We start from the raw sequence: 20,495 nt of genomic DNA, 5'->3' as shown, positions 1-20,495 counted from the left end.
GCCTGCTGTCTCTCCCCCTAATAACATGCAAACTGTTATGACATTAATTAAGGGGAGTAATGAATAAAGTGTGGGCTACACGCTGCTGATTTGAATGTTTAATGATGCACAATTATCGAGGCCTCTAGGAAAAAAAATCTCTCCTCGTTGAACAGTTCCGAATTGGTGGCAATTTAAATTAGTGTGATAAGCAGGACTGCAAGTCGGAAACATTTTTATCCTTTTTGGCGGTAGAGAGAGATAGAGATCTCAATGAAGATGTAGGATCGCATTCCTTAAAGCAATCAAAAAAGGCAACTCCTTCATTTTAACCAATTATTTCCGAGACCCAAAAACGGGGACAAGATTTCTGTGAAACGACAGTCTGCTGTAATATCTAGGCAATAAACGAAAAGATTATTTGCTTCCTAGCAATAACACAAATAGCAAAGATATAGCAAAGGGGGTGGTATAGTCTCCATCGGGTTTACCCCACCGTCGTTACAGGAGTCAGCACCATGCTGGTACAGACTGGGTCATTCTGTCCATTATTGACTGGTTATTGGGATGCCAGTTTCCGCCTGCGCCATCGCCAGACAGAATGGGAGCATGTTCTCGGATATATTGGGAAGGGATTGCTGGGCTCCAGGATGTCGGAGTGGGGGGGAGTGGGGGTGAGTGGTGGGGAGGGGGGTGGTGAGTGGGACTATCCGTCAAAGAGTCACGATGGGCCGAATGGGAAAGTTTTTTTACAAGTAATGCTTGCTGACTTGATACCTCAATGGTAAGTCGAGCTGGTGCACTTTTTAAAAAAGTAAGACAATTGTCAAGATTTCACAGGCTTTCTACATTCGATTTAATATAATTGTTAGGAAAAGTTTGACAGCAGCTTGTAAACAAAAAATCGTTGATAATTGAAAACTCGGTTTGGCGATTGAGCCAGATGTATTTAAAAATATTTAATTGAAGGGCAGCTCAGTAATGGTTGTAAAAACAGACATAAGCTGTTTGCTCATTCCTTTATAGACAGCTCCAGTTGCAAAGATATTAATTGAAAGCGCTTGAGTTTCTTTTAAAATAAAGTTTAAATAAAAACAATTAGTAAACGAATAAAGTAGCCAACATCTGATCCAGGGGTTGGCTTGGAGTGGCGGCACATCTGGTTAATATTCCGGATTGCTGTATTTCTATTTCATGTCAATGGGAAACGCTCTCTCGCTGTAAATCGGCAGGGACGATTTATTTCCCTATTAAGAGACGGGTCTTCGCTGTGAATCTGTAGTCCGGGGAGTGAAAATGGTATTTGGTGTCTAATTATCGCCGAGCCGGGAACTGTCGGAGTGTCATTAGAACAGCGGCTGATCATTTCCAACTCCAATGAAATTCGTGCTGCTCACTCAGTTCCCTTCATCCCGAGGCACAGACGCTCATTAACTCGGCGGGCCCGACTTGTACTACAAGCCCAGGACGCACCGACCGCGGTGACTCAGCCTGAATGGGGACCGCCGCTGAAAGAGAGTCAAGGCTCCCGTGGTAATGGCATCTTACATAAGACCTTACCTGCTTCGATTTACTATGAAGAGAAAAGGGGTGGGGGAGGAAGAAGTGCTGTGCAGTGCGCGCAGGAGAAATAATTTTTCACCGGCTCTCATTGAAATGCACTCAAAGGTAAAGTAGAAAATAAAATCACCGGCTTTAATTCGTAATAGTTTCTTCTTTGATCGCTTCACTGTGGCAGTTCGATAATTCTAGATATCTCCACGGATCTTTATTCCTCCCACTATCCCGTGGCGAGAAGATGCAGGGGTGTAAAACCGAAAAATGGAGGTGTGGAATTCCTCACCCGTCTCCTCCCGTCCCGAGCAGCCCTGGACCTGATGAGAAGAGGTCGTGGGGGTTTGGGGGAATGCTGCATTTGATTCCGACCCCTTTCGGGTTGGTTATTGGTGAACGTGAAATCAAGTAGACAATATGCATGTTGTAGATCAATTCAAAGTTGCTTTTGTTTAGAAAGGTGACTTTATCTCACCACAGGTTAACTCAACAGCCAAGTAAGCCAGGAATATATTTCAAGCAACATTATATGTACGTAAAAATACCACTGAGCTGTTTTCTAGATGAATACCTGCTGAACTCACTTAATACCGGTGGAATTTAAGGCACTGAACTGTGGTTCAGCCTTCCAGCTCGTGAGTGAACTCCACATGCCTAAAATGAGAACAAATTCACAGTTGATCGCAAACTTCCTCCGAGTTTATTTTCAGGAGTTCTAATTGATCCCCGTTTTAAAACGTGGATCCGTTTCCTCCTCAGACTGTGAACCTCGTTATCTCAAACGAATATTGACCCACTTTGGAATTGCTGGAGGCAGGGCCTGACTGGAGATCTCGCATTGACTGCCTTCCAGAGGGGTCTCACTGCTTGCGCTCACTGGAGACCCTGGGATAATTGGGGAAGAACTTGCATGGGGTTGGGGGTGGGTGGGGTAATCCTGTCCCGAAAAGACGAAGTCCCAGAAATGTGGGGGATGATTGACAGTCGCTGTCCCAAAATGAACAAAGCAGTTCACTCCCTTCCCCCCCCCCCCCCCCGCTCGTGTTTCCACTGTAGCCTTTTTGGAAATGACCCTGAACCCCATCCTCCCACGAACCGACAACACTTGACCAGCTCTAAATTAACACCTTAAATAATGAGTCACAAAAAGAGGGATTCGTTTCAGTAATACGCAAGGTAAAGAATAACTGGCTTGCTTTTGAGAGGAGCGTTTGCAGTTTCAGTGAACGAGTTTCCGAATGGTATTTTGTGAGTAAAATGTAAATAATATTTATGATCTATTGTAGAAATCATTCCACCTGAACCTCTGCGCGCTGCGAGAGGCGCTGAGAGGGACGAGAGGGCGCCCTCTCGTGGAAATTGTCAGAAGTCGCTTCCGTCCTCACAGCATTGCACCGGTGTCAATAGTTATGCAAATAATGATTTCTCAATAAACCACTTAATTCTCGACAGAAAAAAAACGGACATGCAGAAATCTTCAAATTTATAGACACAAAACAAATGTTCAAGTAACGCAAGAGGAGATACTGTTTTCGAGAAGAAGATGGGGTCTTAGGGCCAAACGATTATGAAGGTTTGGGGGAATAAACGGTATCGGGGTACAGATAGTGAGTTAGATGATTAGCTATGATTGTACTGTATGGCAGATCGGGTTCGAAGGGCCGAATAGCCTTCTCCTGTTAAGGTGCTAAGCCGAACAAATGAAAAGAACAAGTGACTTTGGACTCAGCCCTTTTTGACTAATGGAGTTGAATAGTGGAGGTTTGTCAACACTCTATTGTAATTTTATCATATGACCACCAAGATGTTAGAAGATATGACAAAGGCATTTTAGTTTCTTTTTCCTGATTGCGAATTCCATGCTAGAAAATTACAAAAATAAACAATTGACAGAAAAGCCATCAGGTTCACCATCTCGGATTCAACTTTGCCATTATAACCTCCAACTTCATCAGAACGACTCAGCACGTCCCATCTCAGTAGCTAGCTTGATTTATACTCCGATACATGTACAATCGCTGGAGTCACTAAGTCATTCTGTAATGTTGTATAAAACTATTGGAGACAAACTTGCATTTAACCGGCAGTTTTCCTCAGCTCCCGATGTTTCCAATTACATTACAGATAATTAAATATTTTTTGTTATAAGTGGACGCACCATTGTACTGTGGGAGCTAATTGATGCCTGCAAGCTCTCTCAAAGAACAATGAGATTATTGGCCTGATCAGCCAAATTAGCGATTGGTTGAGGGAGATTAATCTAGATACTGGGGCAAAACTACCGCTTCTCTTTGAATCAGGAAACAAGACTTGCTTTTTTTTTTGCCTTTCTGAGGTCCAAACTGCTTTGCAGCCATTTTTAAAGTATTGTTACACGGGGCTGCCTTCTCGACCACAGCAAGCAGCCGTGACATTGACAAGGCTGTATATTTATTTTATGCAAAAGCAAAATAATGCAAGTTCTGAAAATTGGAAATAAAAACAAAATATACTAGAAATATTCAGCAGATCAGGAAGCCTTTCTGGAACAGAGATACAGGATGAGCATTTTAGGTCTATGATCTTTCATCAGAACTAGGGATGTGTTCCCTGCTGTTTTTCAAAATAGTCCCACTTTTAATACTTGCTTTAAAGTCTAATTCAAAAAGTATACTTCTAAAAGTATAACAGAGAACATGAGCCTCGAGTTTTGTACTTAAGTCCTGGAGTAAGCCTGATCCCCACAACCTACTGACTCGAAGGCTCACATGATTGCATTGAGCTGTGCCTTGTACCCAACAACATTCAAGTTTTGATATCCATTTCATTATGCATCAAGCGTTTATTTTTGGTTGAACATCACATTCAAAGGGCAGCAGTTGCATTCATTCAATGTGACATTGAAGAGTCAGCTAAGTTTCTTTGCTCAAGCCTTTGAATCAGGCATGAATTCAGATCTTCCCGATTTAGACATGGGAGTGTTACTCCTCAGCTGACGCATTTTTCTGCATATGCAAAAAAAAGACAACTCCAACATGTTAAAAAGATTGAATTAGTTTCTATTGGTTGGGCATAATTGTTTATGTACTGTATGTGTTTTGTGTGCATGGCTGTTGAATCTATCCATCAATGATATTAACGCTGGATATATCTGCCTGTGTTCTCTTTGTGAAAATGTAGTAATGATGAATAGTCACCAGCTAACATGAATACCAGAAAACGTCTGCTATGTGCAACTAAACTTAATGATTCTGCATCAATATCAAGGGATTCCATTGTTGAAATTCTGGGGTAGTTGATTGTAACTGCATTAGCTACTAACACTTCCTGCAGGGCTTAATTAATTAAGCAATACTGGCAATGGTGGGAAATGAACCCTATCCATCCTAAAGAAGTCATTGGACTCAAAACATTAATCATTTTTCCACAGGTGCTGCCAGAGCTGGAGAGTTTTTCTAACACTTTCAGCCTTTGTTCCAAAAGTTTAGCATCTGCAGTATTTTGCTCTTATTTCTCGGCACCTTTTAGGGTAATATGACATTTTTCAGTTCATTATGAAACATTTCTTTAAATAGAATAATCCATAACCAATGATGGAATTTTCCCATATCTACTATTGATTAATTGCCAGGACCAATTGAGAGCTTTGGAAAGCTGGTACTTGTGGTGATCCACTTGTGTTTGGTAGAATGGTGGTATGCCAGTTGTAGTATTTGGAAATCATATTGTTGCACCTAATGATTTCCCTAAACATTTGCTATACTTGTTGTTACATAAAGAAACAGAAATGTGAGGACATAGAGAGAGGGAAGGAGAGCCATGATCATTACTTGAATGGAATGTCTGAGGACGTAGTTCTGACAATTACTAATTATATTTGGAGAAAGTGGTCTCTGGTCATTACTGGTTACTATTGCAAGGGCTGTTGTGATTATATTTTGTGCAGGAGTGTTGAGGGGTAGTACGAGAAAGAGCTTGGACATTATTAAGGACAGAAGAGAGCAATTCTTTTTGTATATGGTCGCAGGAGATGTAGTCATTACTCACAGACATAGGAAGACATATGTCGTTACTTCTGAGGAAAAGAGGGAGTTACGAGAATTTCTTTCAGAGGAGGGAGAACAATGATCATTTCTTGTTTATGGAAGCTGTTGTCATTACCTCTGTTCTGGTGCAGAATTATGGCTATTTCTTTCAAGCTGTGGGAGAGAGATGTGATCATTGTTTGTTGAAGAAGATCATTTTTTATACAGGGCTGAGTTGTAATTATTTGCAATGGTGGGGGGAGGGAGGAAGTCATGGTCATTATTTATAGTGGGAAGAATTATGATCATCATTTGCTGAGTGGGGGGAACTGTGGCCATTAGTTGTTGAGGAGGAGAGCTGTGGCTATTTCTTGTAGTCATATTGTTATTGACTAAAATATAACCTGTTTACAATTGTGCCTCATATGGTGACCAGACTAATTCATCCTCCCAACATGTGCATTTTCATTTCATTTCATTGTTAGTTTATAGCTTAGATGAGGATTAAATGAAATCTTTAATACAGTCTGTCAGTTTTGTTATTAATTTGGAGTCATATTATGTGACAGAAGATGTCTGGATATGATTAAAAAAAGATTACTTGATTTTGCTTGGTTCTACTATATTGCTTGATAATATAGTTGTCATGGAGAACAGATTGAACTCAAAATTTGCAGTTATCTAATCCCAGCACATTATGTAGCAGGGAAGAAAGCATTTGAAAACTTAAATATGGTTCTTAAATGCCCACAATGTAAGGGCTTAAAATATGAAGCACCCAGTCGATTAAGACCACGTCTTCACCATAAAGCTACAAGAGTAACTCTCAACACAGCATTCTTTAAATGCTGTGAATATTTATAATAACTGGTCACTGTAGTTCATTGGCAATGGGTTTTGAGTGATAAGTTCCATTGTAGTTTAGCGGCAGACTTGTGTATCACTTCGTACAGTACACTAGTCAAATATCAATGGATCCTTATCATTACAAATGCATAGTTCACTCAGTATATAAAAATAAGTGTAATATAGAAAGTCACTCAGCTCATTTTGCTTGTCCCATGTCATTGAAAGAGTGATTTGTTAGTCACATTTTCTTCCTCTTTTACTCATAGCTATACAATATTTGCCCCTTCAAGCATCAATTATCCTCTAGCCAGCTCCTCCTGAGTCTTGTTCAGGAATATCAGCCATCACAGCTTGTCTGTATCCTCGGAGTGACCTGTGTGCCCCAACAGGCTATGTGAACGACTTCAGTCTGAGGTTGATCTGGACTACATTGCAGTGTTTCTTTCTTCCTAAATAGTGCATTAAGTAGTTTGTTGTATTCTCTTTTAAACTAGAATAATAATTGAATGACATTCAGTGCACTTTTAATACCCTTTTAAAATAATTTGTTATTTAGCTTTTCTTGACAATAATACAATGTTTTCAGCTCTTCTATATGTGCTCCTTCTTTGTTCATTGTTTGAAATATGACATGATTGTAATTTTTCAAAAGACTTGTTAAATGTTAATTTGTCTCTTGTTCTTAGTCTAACACATTCATTGTTTACCTTTTGGCTAAAGTCCCTTTGAATTATATCTGGGATATCTGATTGGTTGATTGGAGTTTGACTGTCTGGAATACGTTTGAAGATTGTACATATAATTTGTATAGTTCTCTGCAGAACAATTTTGGAAAAAAACCTTGCAGATCTCCAATGTTCATTGCTCCACCATTGGCAGTTTTGCCTTTTGAGCTGGCTGGTTCTCAATTCTCTCCCTAAATCTCTCATCTTACTATCTCCAACTTCTTTTTTAAGATTGCCCTTACAATCTGGTTCTGTGACAAAGCTTTTGATCATCTATCCCAATGTCTTTGGAAGTGACTCAGTCTCAAATTGTGTTTGACAGGTCTCCTATGAAAAGCTTTGTGAAATATCTTGAAAAAAACATCATACTAAATGTTATCTTAGAGCAGGAAAATACTATGCATTTGTGTTTACTAGATTATAATTGTTTTATGATCATCATCATCTCTCAGGGATTTTCATCCAATGTTAGTTTTGGTTTTAAACATAAATTCTACAAGGCAATGCTTTCAACAATATTTCATGGCACTATTTTACCAGCACCTTAGGATACTTTTAGTTGTAATGTTGCGCATGATATAAACATAGTGGTTGAATTAAATGCTAAACCATCAGAAGAAAAGATTGAAAACCTAAGCAGTGTCAGATGTGTTACTGTTTCAAAGATAAGTTTTCATGTATCTGGAACATATAAGTTTGGAAGCAGAATCTCATTCAGAAGTGATATGGTAAGGGAATACATTTTTAACTGCAATTTTTACATCCCATTCAAGGGTCCAAAGAGAATTAAATATTACATTGAGCAATGAATTGCCAAAAAATGGTGTTACCAAAGATGGTAACTCAAATAATGTCTTTGGTTAGATGACCTGTAATAATAGCCATTAACCATGTTCTGAATATTGAAATTAAATATATTTCAGATGCAAGTTGTCTTATTTTTAAGAATAATAAATACTCTTTTCTATCAAGAATGAATTTGCAGATTGGGCTTTGTGTTTAAAAAAATATATTTACTCAAAATATTTGATAAAGACTACTTGTTATAAAAGCACCAAAGTCAATGAGCAAAAGAACAGTGGTTCAGTGGTTTGGTTGGCACGGTGGCTCAGTGGTTAGCACTGCTGCCCCACAGTACCAGGAACCCAGTTTGCCTCCAATCAATGTCATTCAGCAAGTAATTGTTAACTCTATTATCAGTTTAATGTTTGATGCTCTCAATTAGTGACTGATGTTCCAATCTATCATGCCTTGTTAACTAACATCAAAGATTAATTATTCAGCAAGTTCACAGTAGATCAATATACTTTAAGCTTTAATATTGTCTGGTGTCATGACAACTATTTTTTAAATCTTTTACATTCTTAGTCAATCAAACAGAACAAATCTCTAATAGGTTAGAATTAATAATAAAATACCATATTGCAATTTTTATTTGACAGAGCAACAATGAGACTTTTGGAACCTAGGTATGGAGGCTCTACTTATAATGGTATGACCATTGTGGATAACAAACTGATAGTTTTATGCATAACTTGTTATCCAACTAAGAATTCAATAAGAAAACTTGGTATCCTATCTGATTCCCATGGTACAAGATTGCAGCTGAAAATGATCAGCTAAGGAATGAATGAATTTTCCCACAAAAGTTTTATAAGAAAAAATACATCACAGAACGGCGATTACATCAGGCATTCATTTGAGAAAACATCTTATTTATGATCTGTTATCCCCAACATGCATCAATGAATCGGAAAGATGTTCATCCAATCCATCTTACCTCTGTCAGCTCTTTGAAAGAGTTATTCAGTTAATCTGACTCCTCTGTTCTTCCTCCTAGTACTTAAAATGTATAATTGTCAGATCATAAAATCTAATTTTTTATAAAAATAAACTCACCTGTCCTGTTTGAAATGACACAATGCAACCTAATGTCAGGTGAATGGCATTGCTCAAATCATTAATCAAAGTAATCACTCATTGATTAACTCTGTGACTTAGTTATTTAAAACAGCAAACATATTACAAGTTACAAAATAGACATCACAGCACAGCAACTGATTTCTGTGTTGTGATGTTCCATTAAGTCTGACCACAAGTATATAATATACATTTAAGAGGCACAGTATACCTCTGACAGATATGTTCAGGATATTACCACTACATTTTAATATGTGACTTGATTGAATAAAGGTTTAGATTCCATCTTAACATGGGCTCCCTGAAGCAAGACATACTGATGGAAGCATGCCACTGTTTGTAATGGAATTGCTTATTATTAGCCTGAACACTGATATACCCGTGAATGTAAATCTTGTATATATTAGTAAGCTATAGTATATATTAAAAGTTTCAACATCATTCTACCCACATCTAGTTGTTATGTTGTGACAGTAAACATAAGCATAACCAAATCAAGTAAAATACCCTGCTGGAGGCAGAATGCAAGGCACACTAGCCTACCTGGTAAGCTGAGTTGTAACATTTTAGATGCACAGCACACAGACTCCTTAAAAGCAAAGTCTCTTAAGAATAAAATACACATATAATACCAATAGTAGTGCTATACATATAATTTTACTGAAGACAGGATCCTATAACTTTGCACACATCAGACATTTACTTAAACATGCTTTCCACTTTATGTTTTGAAAACTAATGTTTTTGCTGATTAAATAAGCAGTTTATTTAACTTCCTATCATGACTTTGTGGGTGCATCTTGGCTGAATCAGGAAATTGTAAGCTTGAATTGCACTCTAGAAGCTAAACACAAGTGAGACTGGCATTCTGGTACGGCACTGCTGTAAGGTCAGAGGTGCCACCTATTTAGTAGAATGTTAAACCGAAGTATTGATTGTCTATTCATGTGAATGGGATAAAAGAAAATCCATGGAAGTTTTTGAATAAGAGCAAATAGCTTCTGTGGTATTTTGGATGACTTCTTCATCTCTCAACCATTCAATCATTTACCAATTGTGGGGCATTACGCGCAAACTGACTTGCATATTGACTTGCAAAGCAATCACAAGAACAAAAATAATTTATTAGCGATGATGTACTTTGAATGTCCTGAGGAGAACTCTGTGGGAAGCTAGAGAAGCCTCTTGCTGAGATATTTGTATCATCGATAGTCACAGGTGAGTGCTGGAGGACTGGAGGTTGGAAAATGTGGTGCCACTGTTTAAGAAGGGTGGTAAAGACAAGCTAGGGAACTATAGACTGACCTCAGTGGTGGGGAAGTTGTTGGAGGGAATCCTGAGGGACAGGATGTACATGTATTTGGAAAGTCAAGATCTGATTATGGATAGTCAACATGGCTTTGTGCATGAGAAATGTCTCACAAACTTGATTGAGTTTTTTGAAGACATAACAAAGAAGATTGATGAGGGCAGAGCAGTAGATGTGATCTATATGGACTTCAGTCAGGTGTTTGACAAGGTTCCCCATGGGAGACTGATTAGCAAGGTTAGATCTCATGGAATACAGGGAGAACTAGCCATTTAGATACAGAACTGACTCAAAGGTAGAAGACCTTTGGTGGGTGGTGGAGGGTTGCTTTTCTGACTGGAGGCCTGTGACCAGTGGAGTGCCACAAGGATCGGTGCTTGGTCCTCTACTTTTTGTCACTTATATAAATGATTTGGATGTGAGCATAAGAAATACAGTTAGTAAGTTTGCAGATGACACCAAAATTGGAGGTGTTGTGGACAGAGAAGAGGGTTACCTCAGATTACAACAGGATCTTGACCAGATGGGCTAATGGGCTGAGAAGTGGCAGATGGAGTTTAATTCTGCTATATGCGAGGTGTGCATTTTGGGAAAGCAAATCTTAGCAGGACTTATACACTTAATGGTAAGGTCCTAGGGAGTGTTGCTGAACAAAGTGACCTTGGAGTGTAGGTTCATAGCTCCTTGAAAGTGGAGTTGCAGGTAGATAGGATAGTGAAGAAGGTGTTTGGTATGCTTTCCTTTACTGGTCAGAGTATTGAGTACAGGAATCGGGAAGTCATGTTGCGGCTGTACAGGTCTCCTTACTATTGGAAAGATGTGAAATTTGAAAAGGTTCAGAAAAGATTTACAAGGATGTTGCCAGGGTTGGAGGATTTGGGCTATAGGGAGAGGCTGAACAGGCTGGGGTTGTTTTCCCTGGAGTGTTGGAGGCTGAGAGGTGACCTTATAGAGGTTTGCAAAATTATGAGGGTCATGGATAGGATAAATAGAAGAAGTCTTTTCCCTGGGTTCAGAGAGTCCAGGGCACAGGTTTAGGGTGAGAGGGGAAAGATATAAAAGAGACTTAAGGGGGCCACTTTTTCATGCAGAAGATGGTACTTGTGTGGAATGAGCTGCCAGAAGATGTGGTGGAGGCTAGTACAATTGCAACATTTAAGAGGCATTTGGATGGGTATATGCATAGGAAGGGTTTGGAGGGATATGGGCCGGGTGCTGGCAGGTGGGACTAGATTGGGTTGGGATATCTGGTCGGCATGGATGGGTTGGACCGAAAGGTCTGTTTCCATGCTGTACATCTCTATGACTCTATATGAATTATTCTTTCTAACCACAAAATCCTTCCTGTTGTTATGAAGTTGTGTAATTTAGAAACAAGATGGAAAGATTAGAGAAGGAAACCTGATGATATATTGCTTCTCTGTGCATCACAAAAGCACATAACTGGACAGTAACTCCAGCGCAAGTGCTTGTTAATGAACTTTCAGGAAAACCATTGAACCATACGTGATACTAATAAATCAGATTTTTTTGTGTAATCTTTCAACTTATTCCAGTGAAGAACAAAGTTTCTTGTTTTGTATGGATGGCTTTAATTGTCTTGTTATTTTCCTGTTCCAGCCTTTAGACACAGGATGAAGAAAGTTCTTCCATTTATGTAAGACATTGGCATGGACTTTGTTGTATAATGATTGCAAAACTGTCAGCAGCATCAGCGAAAATCTCTGGAGTTCGATGGCAGACTGAATAATGTGGAAATCCATTAGTTGTTATCAGTGATTCTCTGCTTCTCCAGAGGGTGAGCTGTTGAGGCACCCTAGGCTGTAATCAATGAAAATCAATTGAATTGGTGATAGCTTCTATCCTGATGCTGTTAGTCTCATGGTTAAAGAAAAATTGAATGAGCTACACCTTAAAAGGAGGTGTAAATGGTTTGTAACAACTTATCAGCTTCACAACTATTGTTATATCTAGTCAGTTACACTGGAAAGGTGATTATATATAATGAATTGTGAATTAGTGGAATGACATCATTTTCAATAAATTTATATTTAACAACCCAATTTAAAACCTTTATTATCTTGTTTTAGTTTCTATCTTAATCTAATCATTTATTTTATTATCTGTAGGTTTGAATTAAAAGGGAAATGTGTCAAGTGCTCTTCACTTCCTGGTTGTTATGTGTGGTTACTTCAGACTAATTGACATCACTGTTACTACACACAAAGATATCTGTATCTTTGTATCAGATTCAAACTCCTAATGGACAGGGGAAAAACACTGTAAAGATTACTAGTGCTATATGGGATTACATTTTTAAGATCAGTGGTGACACTATTGATTCTTTCTTTCATTGTCATGAATAGTGACACACGAAGCAGACAAAGCTTCCATCTGTTTTATTGCTAGCCAATCCAGGTTACCAGTCTATCTCCAGAGACCATAGATTGAAGGGGGGGGGGTCTCTCCTTAGCAAACATGGCTGACAGGGAGACTCAATTGCTTTTACCACTGGTCATTGGTGTATTGGAAGGATTTACAAGTCAACAAAAAAGTTTGGTTACATTTTGGACAATCTTTTGGTGGTTATCTACTGTTGGAGTGGCACTCCAACTCCGAGGCAGCGATGTTCCACACTGTGCCATAAGATCTTCTTGTGTTCTACTATTGACTGTAAAATGCAAACTGTTTTGGTATTATCAGGATGGGTCAACATACTTTGTACTTGACGACTGTTTTTTGAAGTGTCTCACATTTTTAACCAGAGACAATTTAGAGAATTTGAACAGAAATGTATAGTCATACCTAACACTGTGGGCAATTTAACATGGCCAATTCACCTGACCCGCACATCTTTGGACTGTGGGAGGAAACCGGAGCACCCGGAGGAAACCCATGCAGACACGGGGAGAACGTGCAAACTCCACACAGTCAGTCGCCTGAGTCGGGAATTGAACCCAGGTCTCAGGCGCTGTGAGGCAGCAGTGCTAACCACTGTGCCACCGTGCCGCCCATTTTCATTGATTGGAAATTATTTTCGAACATGCTGTGTTTACATCGTCTTTTCTTCTATCTTTTGTTACACTATCATTTTCTTCTTGCCTTCACCCAACCTTTTATGAATCAAAATTGTGAAGCTATTTAATGTTGAATAGTAATTACATATCATGGTATAAGGAATGATAAACAATGCACAAATTGGTAAACTAAAATAGATCTTATATTTATTATAAATTAAAGTATTTTGGCTGTATGTTCTTCATTTCTTATTTTTCAATTATAAATTCCTTTGTTCACATTTAATATAGAAATTGTTTATGCAGTTTGCCATGCTATGATTCCAGTTTTCATTATAGATTTGAGTTTGGAATTTATAATTGAATATAAAAGACAGTTCATATGAATTTAGAGGGGGTTTTAATTATGTCTCTGTGCTTTTTAACCATTTTATCAGCTGAAGGTAAAAGTTGAACTTATTTATTGATTTTCAGTGTTATGGATTCAGCCAGAAACTCAAAGCATTCTTAAGCAGGCCGCCCAGACCATAACTTTGCAATTTATTTCATTAAGTGTACAGTGAAAATTATCTGGAGTGAGGTTGCTAGGTTGTCTACCAAGTTTTAAAACAGATAAAAATTTATTCATGAGATTACATAATGAAACAGAAAGAACAGAATAAGGAACCCCTACATAACTCAGTCTATCCAAACTAGACTTAATTATGCTGTTCCAAACATACCCAACAGTCTCAAAAAGCAAATACTCTTGAAACACAGTTAAAAAAATGGAACAGATGCTTATAGGTTGAAGTTAGAAGGGCAGAGAGGAAGGGAGAGAGAGAGAGAGAGAGTTTGTTTCTATACAGCTCACTGTTGAACTCCCAACTAGTTCTGGACTGAACTAAACAGCTCAGCTAGAGAGCTGACCACTCCCCTTTCAATATACAGGTCACTTCTAAAACATGACAACTTTGGCTTGAAGTCTCACCTGTTCACACATAAAAGGCCTCTTAATATCCTTTAATCTTTGTACCAAACCAGTCTAATTGGCATTGGGAGTGGTTTATTACTCCCCTGGAAAAAAAACAAGGACATAGTATCCTTGAGAAAAGGAACAGCTTTTAGAAAAAAGAAACCTGCTTTGTGACATCGGTAATGAATTATCTTATTAAAATCTTGCATGAAATGTGAATTTCACCGAACATTTCAATACTGTAAAGGCAAGACTTTTCCTTAGCTATTATGTCTGCAGCCATTCTGCAGAGCTATAGTTGGAATTTCAGTGTTGAAAGGCAACACAAATCTGTCACTACCCTGACGCAGTGGGCAAAAACGTGGATAAAAGCAAAGTACTGCAGATTCTGAACACCTGAAATAATAATACTGGAGAAACTTAGCAGGAATGGCAGCATTTGTAGGGAGAGAGAGAAAAACAATGTTGACATGACACTTTTGAGTGTGATGTAGTTGAGTTTCCCAGCATGTTTTTTTACACCACTAGATGGCATGTCTACTTAGTCCCTTAAAGTTGGTTAAAATGCTTTCTGAGAGGACACAGTCTTACTGCAGAGCATCTGTGGTGTGGTTACAGTGTTCCTACCTCTCAGTCAAAAGATCTGGGTTCAAATTCCACCTTACCCCAAAGTAATAAATATTATCTCATGTCTAACCATTGCATTTCAGTACTGAGGGAATACTAGACTACTGAAAGTGCTGCCCTTAAATAAGGCACAGAATTGAGACTCAACTGTTCCTTCCTGGGATTTTAAAGATTCCACATCTCTATTTGAACAGGTGTACTCCTAATGTTCTGGCCAACATTTATCCTTAAGCATGATAGTCTAACACTTAAGATTTAAAACTCTTAAGATTTAACTACATGCCCATTCACAAATTCCCAATCGACAGCATCCCCAAGGTCACCCTTTGTCAGGAACAAACAGGTCAAAAGTTAAGCATTGCTCAGTGATCATGCAGAATGTGCTGCATGTATGGAATGAGTTGCCAGAGGAAATGATGGAGGCTGGTACAATTGCAACATATAAAATGCATCTGGATGGGTACATGAATAGGGTGGGATATGGACCAAACGCTAGCAATTGGGATTAAATTAGTTTAGGATTTCTGGTTAGCATGAATGAGTAGGACTGATAAGTCTGTTTCCATGCTGTACATCTGTATGCCTTTATGTCTATGAGTAACTCACCTTTTCAGTCACAAATGTCTTTCCACTGTTCCTGAGGCAAAAGTCAACACATAAAGGAATGCTCTTCAATGTATGAAGTGGGTAATGTTTCTTCCATAGCATCTTCTGAACTAACAACCTAGAGGGACAAGGACAATAACACATGGGAACACAACATTCTCACTCCACAAGTGTTGTTTACTTGGATATATGTTGCTATAGTTCCTAAATCATTGCTGGGTCAGAACATCCCAGCTAAACATTCCTGTGGACCCACTTATAACATGCAGACTTCAACAGTTTAAGAAAGGGGCTCACAATCACCTCTTAATAATCATTCAATATGGGAGATAAATGATTTCTTTGCCAGTGGCTCACTGGTTATATGAATGAATTTTAAAGAAACACTGATGGAAACATTATTTGGCTCATTTTTGTTTGTCGGATTCATAGGGCACAAATTGGCTCATGATCTACCTACAGTGCAACAGGTAGTGTGGAGCGAATCTTCCAAGGAATGACCATCACCATTGCATTGCCATGATGCTTCTTTGCTTTTGCCATTGTGATGATGCTATCGCTTTAAAAAGGTGATTTTATCCTTAGTTTTTTTGAAGAGATCTTGTAAAGGCAGGGGTGCTGCAGAGTCTCGGGGAGAAACAACTAAACAATGGAAGGGGAGTGGCCAGTTCTCCTAGTTCAGGAATTTTCTTGTGCTTTTTAGCTGTAGCAGTCACAAGATGTGAGAGTCCAGAAGTGTTGCAAGCTTCAGTATAGAATTCCTCAGACTCTCTCTGAAATCTCTGTCTGGATGTTGTTGCTCCTGCCTGTAAGAATCTGTGTTTGAATTTACCTTTCTGCCAAGGGGTGTGCATATGGGATATTACAGTATTGGAACAGTTAATTATTTAAGTTGCTTTATCGGGTTGGTTATGTTTTCCAATAGTTAAATTATTCTAAATTTCACTTTCTTCTGTTTGTGTTTCAACTGTAGTGGTTAAATCAATTCTGTTTTGCTCAAAGCCAAGTGGCTTGATCAGTTGCATCATACCTGGAATATCCACTTCACATCTGTCTTTAAAGTAAGAAAAGATTAGGGTCGAGGCTGCCTTCTTAAAATATTTTGAGAGGCATCTGGCCTTTTCCATATCACCTTGCACTATAGATGTCTAAATTGGGCTCATTGAATGATGTGATGTGACTGGGAGCCTTCTAGCATTTTGCAGGATCAGCATTGGAGGCCAACCATGCTGTAATTAATAACTGCTGTATTCTGAGGTTTAGATATGTCAAAGGTAACTTGAAAAGCTACAGAGAGAAGGTTCTGGGTAAGGGAACAATATGGCGGGTAAGTGGTTTCGGGGATAGTGTTGTTGGAGTTCCAGGTGTGAGTAACGTAGGGTTGCAGTTCAGGAGGTCAGGGGGGTGAGATGGCGGACAGTGGCTAAGAGGGTACTGTGAGTTGGTAAGACTTTGACTGGGGAGTACCAGGAGGGTGTCATGTCAGGTCAGGGTGAGGGTGTGTGTTATCATGTCACAGTAGGTTGGAAAGAGATGGGTCAAATGGTCAGATCAGCAATTTGGGTAGGGGGTCTGTGGAGTAGTGAGTAAGAGGCTTCGTTTTATAGTTCCCTAATAGTTGGAACAAGTTTTAACTTATATCTTTTCTTAGGTAAATGAGCCAGAATCCTCTCATATATCCAATTCAATTCAGAGTTGGAGATCTTTATCAGCAGGCTTCAGATGCCATGTATTTAAACTGTCCAGGATATTTGTGGGTTGATAGTACATCTGAGCATCTGAGGGGTCCTGTAGCACATCTTGCAGGATAGGATGCTGCAATGATCATCTTCCAAATGGAAGATCTGGGCCCAAATGTCAAAACATTTTGTTGTCTGTAAAGTGATTTAGGATGAACAGAGGTAATGAAGGTGGCTACATAAATGCAAGTTATTTCTGATGAAAAGGCCTTGTTTTATCATTGTTTCTCAGTAGCTACAATTTCTATATCTATCATATTGTTGAAAGTAAAATTTAGAAACTAAATTTCACAATAATATGATTAAATATATTCATTTCCCCCCCTTTAACAATTTTTACTTGAAGATTTTATTTAAAAGCCTCACTATTTCCTAGAACGCTATTCTTAGACTTAAGTTCACACCTCTGAACAAATACATTGTTAACTTGATTTCCAGATTTCCCAGCCTAAATAAATATTATTCAATTAAATTCCACAATAATGCTATAAAATCTTCCATGGTATAAATAATCTAAAGTATTACACCTTTAGTTATATAGATGTTATGAGAAGCCAAGACAAGGATTTCAATTTCAAATGAGATGAAATTTGTTTATGGTTGAGATGAAAATGTGAGCCGGAATATTCAGAGAGCTCCCAGCCCTTCTATAAAAACTGATGCACACTTGAGAGGGTAAACAATATAACAGATTAGCATCTTCACCAATGGCCAAAATCAGAGAGTGCAACATTCTGTCTGAACTGAACTGCAACATTAGTTCATGTTATGTTAGTTTATGTTATTGTGAGGTTTGTGTCTACAGTCTGTAGACTCACATAGGTATGCTAGCCCTGAGTCGCACAGATATTCAAAATAATTAAATTAACCCAAAAAGTGGTCTTGTGTATTTAAGCATTTCAATTACTTTTTCTGTGAAGGCTCAACTATTGCCAGGAATCTATATTTGAGGTTAAATTGGCAGTTTAAAAGAAAGAACAATTTGAGCATATGCCAAGTTTCTCGTGTTGGCAATGTGAATATCTGACTGACTAACAGATAGAAGTTCAGGGCTGCAAAGTTGAGCTGTATAGTGCAGGTAGAGCTGAAAGTAGTGAAAACACTACTTCTGACCATACTCTTTCAGTCCGTACAACACTTCATGCACCCAACCACAATGGTGGAGATGAGTCGTGCATATGCCAGAGTATGCAATGTAGACACATTTAATACCAAACTGCTTCTGAGGCTTAATCAATGCATATTCTACTGGGTTTGACCATGCAAGTCTGTTTAATTCAGGATCCTAAACATTCCCAGCTTAATATGTAGCAGTTGCACAAGAAGCCATGTACTGGTATCATTTATCTAAACTTTCAGGTTAGATAATTTGAGCTACTGTTTGTCTGCAAACTGTCTGTGCATTCTGGAGAAGATTTTGGAGGAATTTTATACCTGTGTCCAGAAAGGGGCTGGAGTTATGTTGTTAATGCTATAGTTGCAATCTCACTTAGGCTGCAAACCAATAGAGAAATGGAGCACAGGCTGCAATGAAGTGATGTTTACATTGGTTGGAGTAAGTTGACTCTCCACAGAAGAAACAGTCCGCAAAGGTTCCCTCCATGTCAGGTAGGAACTGTTGCCAGTCTATGAGGGACAACAGTATGTACATAGACAAAGATATAGTGGAGATGCTTTGTAGTCTATAAAATGACAATTCATGTATTAAGTGCTGACATAAATAACCTGCATTTTTAACTACTACAGATATTTCGATCACTGTCTTTCGCTGCCCTGATTGCTGTAACTAAACCCAAACCTGGGTGATGTCACAGCTGGCCAGGTTGAAACTCTGCTCAAATCTTCACCACACCTCCTGATATAAAGTACTTCTTGCACAATGTTAATCTTTGAAGTAGTGTTGAACAAAAGGAGTTCTTCAGGGTCTTTATACACAAGTTTCTGTGTCAACTATGTGCCTTATTTGTACTTAGCTGTGCACATGAGCAATCCCAAATGTTTTGTCCAAATGTATGCCTTATCTGGTAAAGACAGCAGTCCCTGATCTCCTGCAGTTTTAACTCTTAGCAGACCTGCCTGACCATTCACATAACAGCCCATTGTTAATCCTCTCATCAGCTCCTGCCAGTTCCTTTTATCTTCAGCGTTATTCAGCTGAACAATGTATGAGACATCTTGGATTTAGCAAGGACATAGATACAGAATTATTCAACTTCTAAGAAAGGACCTACAGATGGATAACATAGCTAGAATATTGCATCAATGATGATGAAAACCCTAAATGTCCCCACTTCCGACCTTATGATGAAGCAGCTGAAAGTGGTTGAGCCTAGGACACTACCCTGAGGAATTCCTGCAGAGATATCCTGTGGCTGAGATGGTTGATCTTCCTTTGAGCAAGATATGACTCCAATCTGCAGAAAACCTCTACCCTTTGACTCCAGTTTTGCAAGGATTTTTTTTTTATGCCTCACTCTGTCAATTCTGGCCTTGATGTCAAAGGCTGCTACTCACATCTCAGTTCTAGAATTCAGCTCTGTTGGCCATGTTTGAATCAAGGCTGTGTTGAATTCAAGAGATGAGTGGGCCCAGCAGAACCCAAATTGGGCATCACTGAGCAGATTGTTAATGACACCTTTCATCATTTTACTGATGATTGAGAGTAGACTGATGGAGTGGTAATTGGCTCAGTTGGATTTGTCCTGCTTTTTGTGTACAGGATGTACCTGGGCAATTTTCTAGATTTGGCTTCAATAAAACTCAAAACATTATATGATGTTGACTTTTGATAGTATAAATCCATCTTTCTTAGAGGTCATAGGTAATTCACCTAAATCGGATAAGTTCAAGTTACTGGTCATCCAACTAATTACAAAATTGACCCTGGGGTGTGTGCTAATACATCTTTGGAGGAAACCCACGCAGATATAGGGAGAACATGCAAATTCCTTGCCCGAGGGTGGAATCAAACCCAGGTCCCTGGCACTGCAAGGCTGCAGTGCTAGCCACTGCACTACCATGACACTCAAACTCATGGTAAAGCGAAGAAAATTAGTGGATCTTTCCTTCAGCAGTTGCTGACATTAAACTGACGAATCAGAGATGGTTTTCAAGCATACCAAGCTCAGTGTCTCTTGCAAGAAGGTGGAGCATCTTGACAACAAAAGTCAGAAACAAACTTTAAAACAGGCAAGAACCAACACAGTAGAAT

This window comes from Hemiscyllium ocellatum, chromosome 19 (genome assembly GCF_020745735.1).
Source record: "Hemiscyllium ocellatum isolate sHemOce1 chromosome 19, sHemOce1.pat.X.cur, whole genome shotgun sequence".
In the NCBI taxonomy this organism is placed as follows: domain Eukaryota; kingdom Metazoa; phylum Chordata; class Chondrichthyes; order Orectolobiformes; family Hemiscylliidae; genus Hemiscyllium; species Hemiscyllium ocellatum.
The sequence above is the reverse complement of the archived record's forward strand: the minus strand, read 5'-3'. Positions refer to the sequence as shown.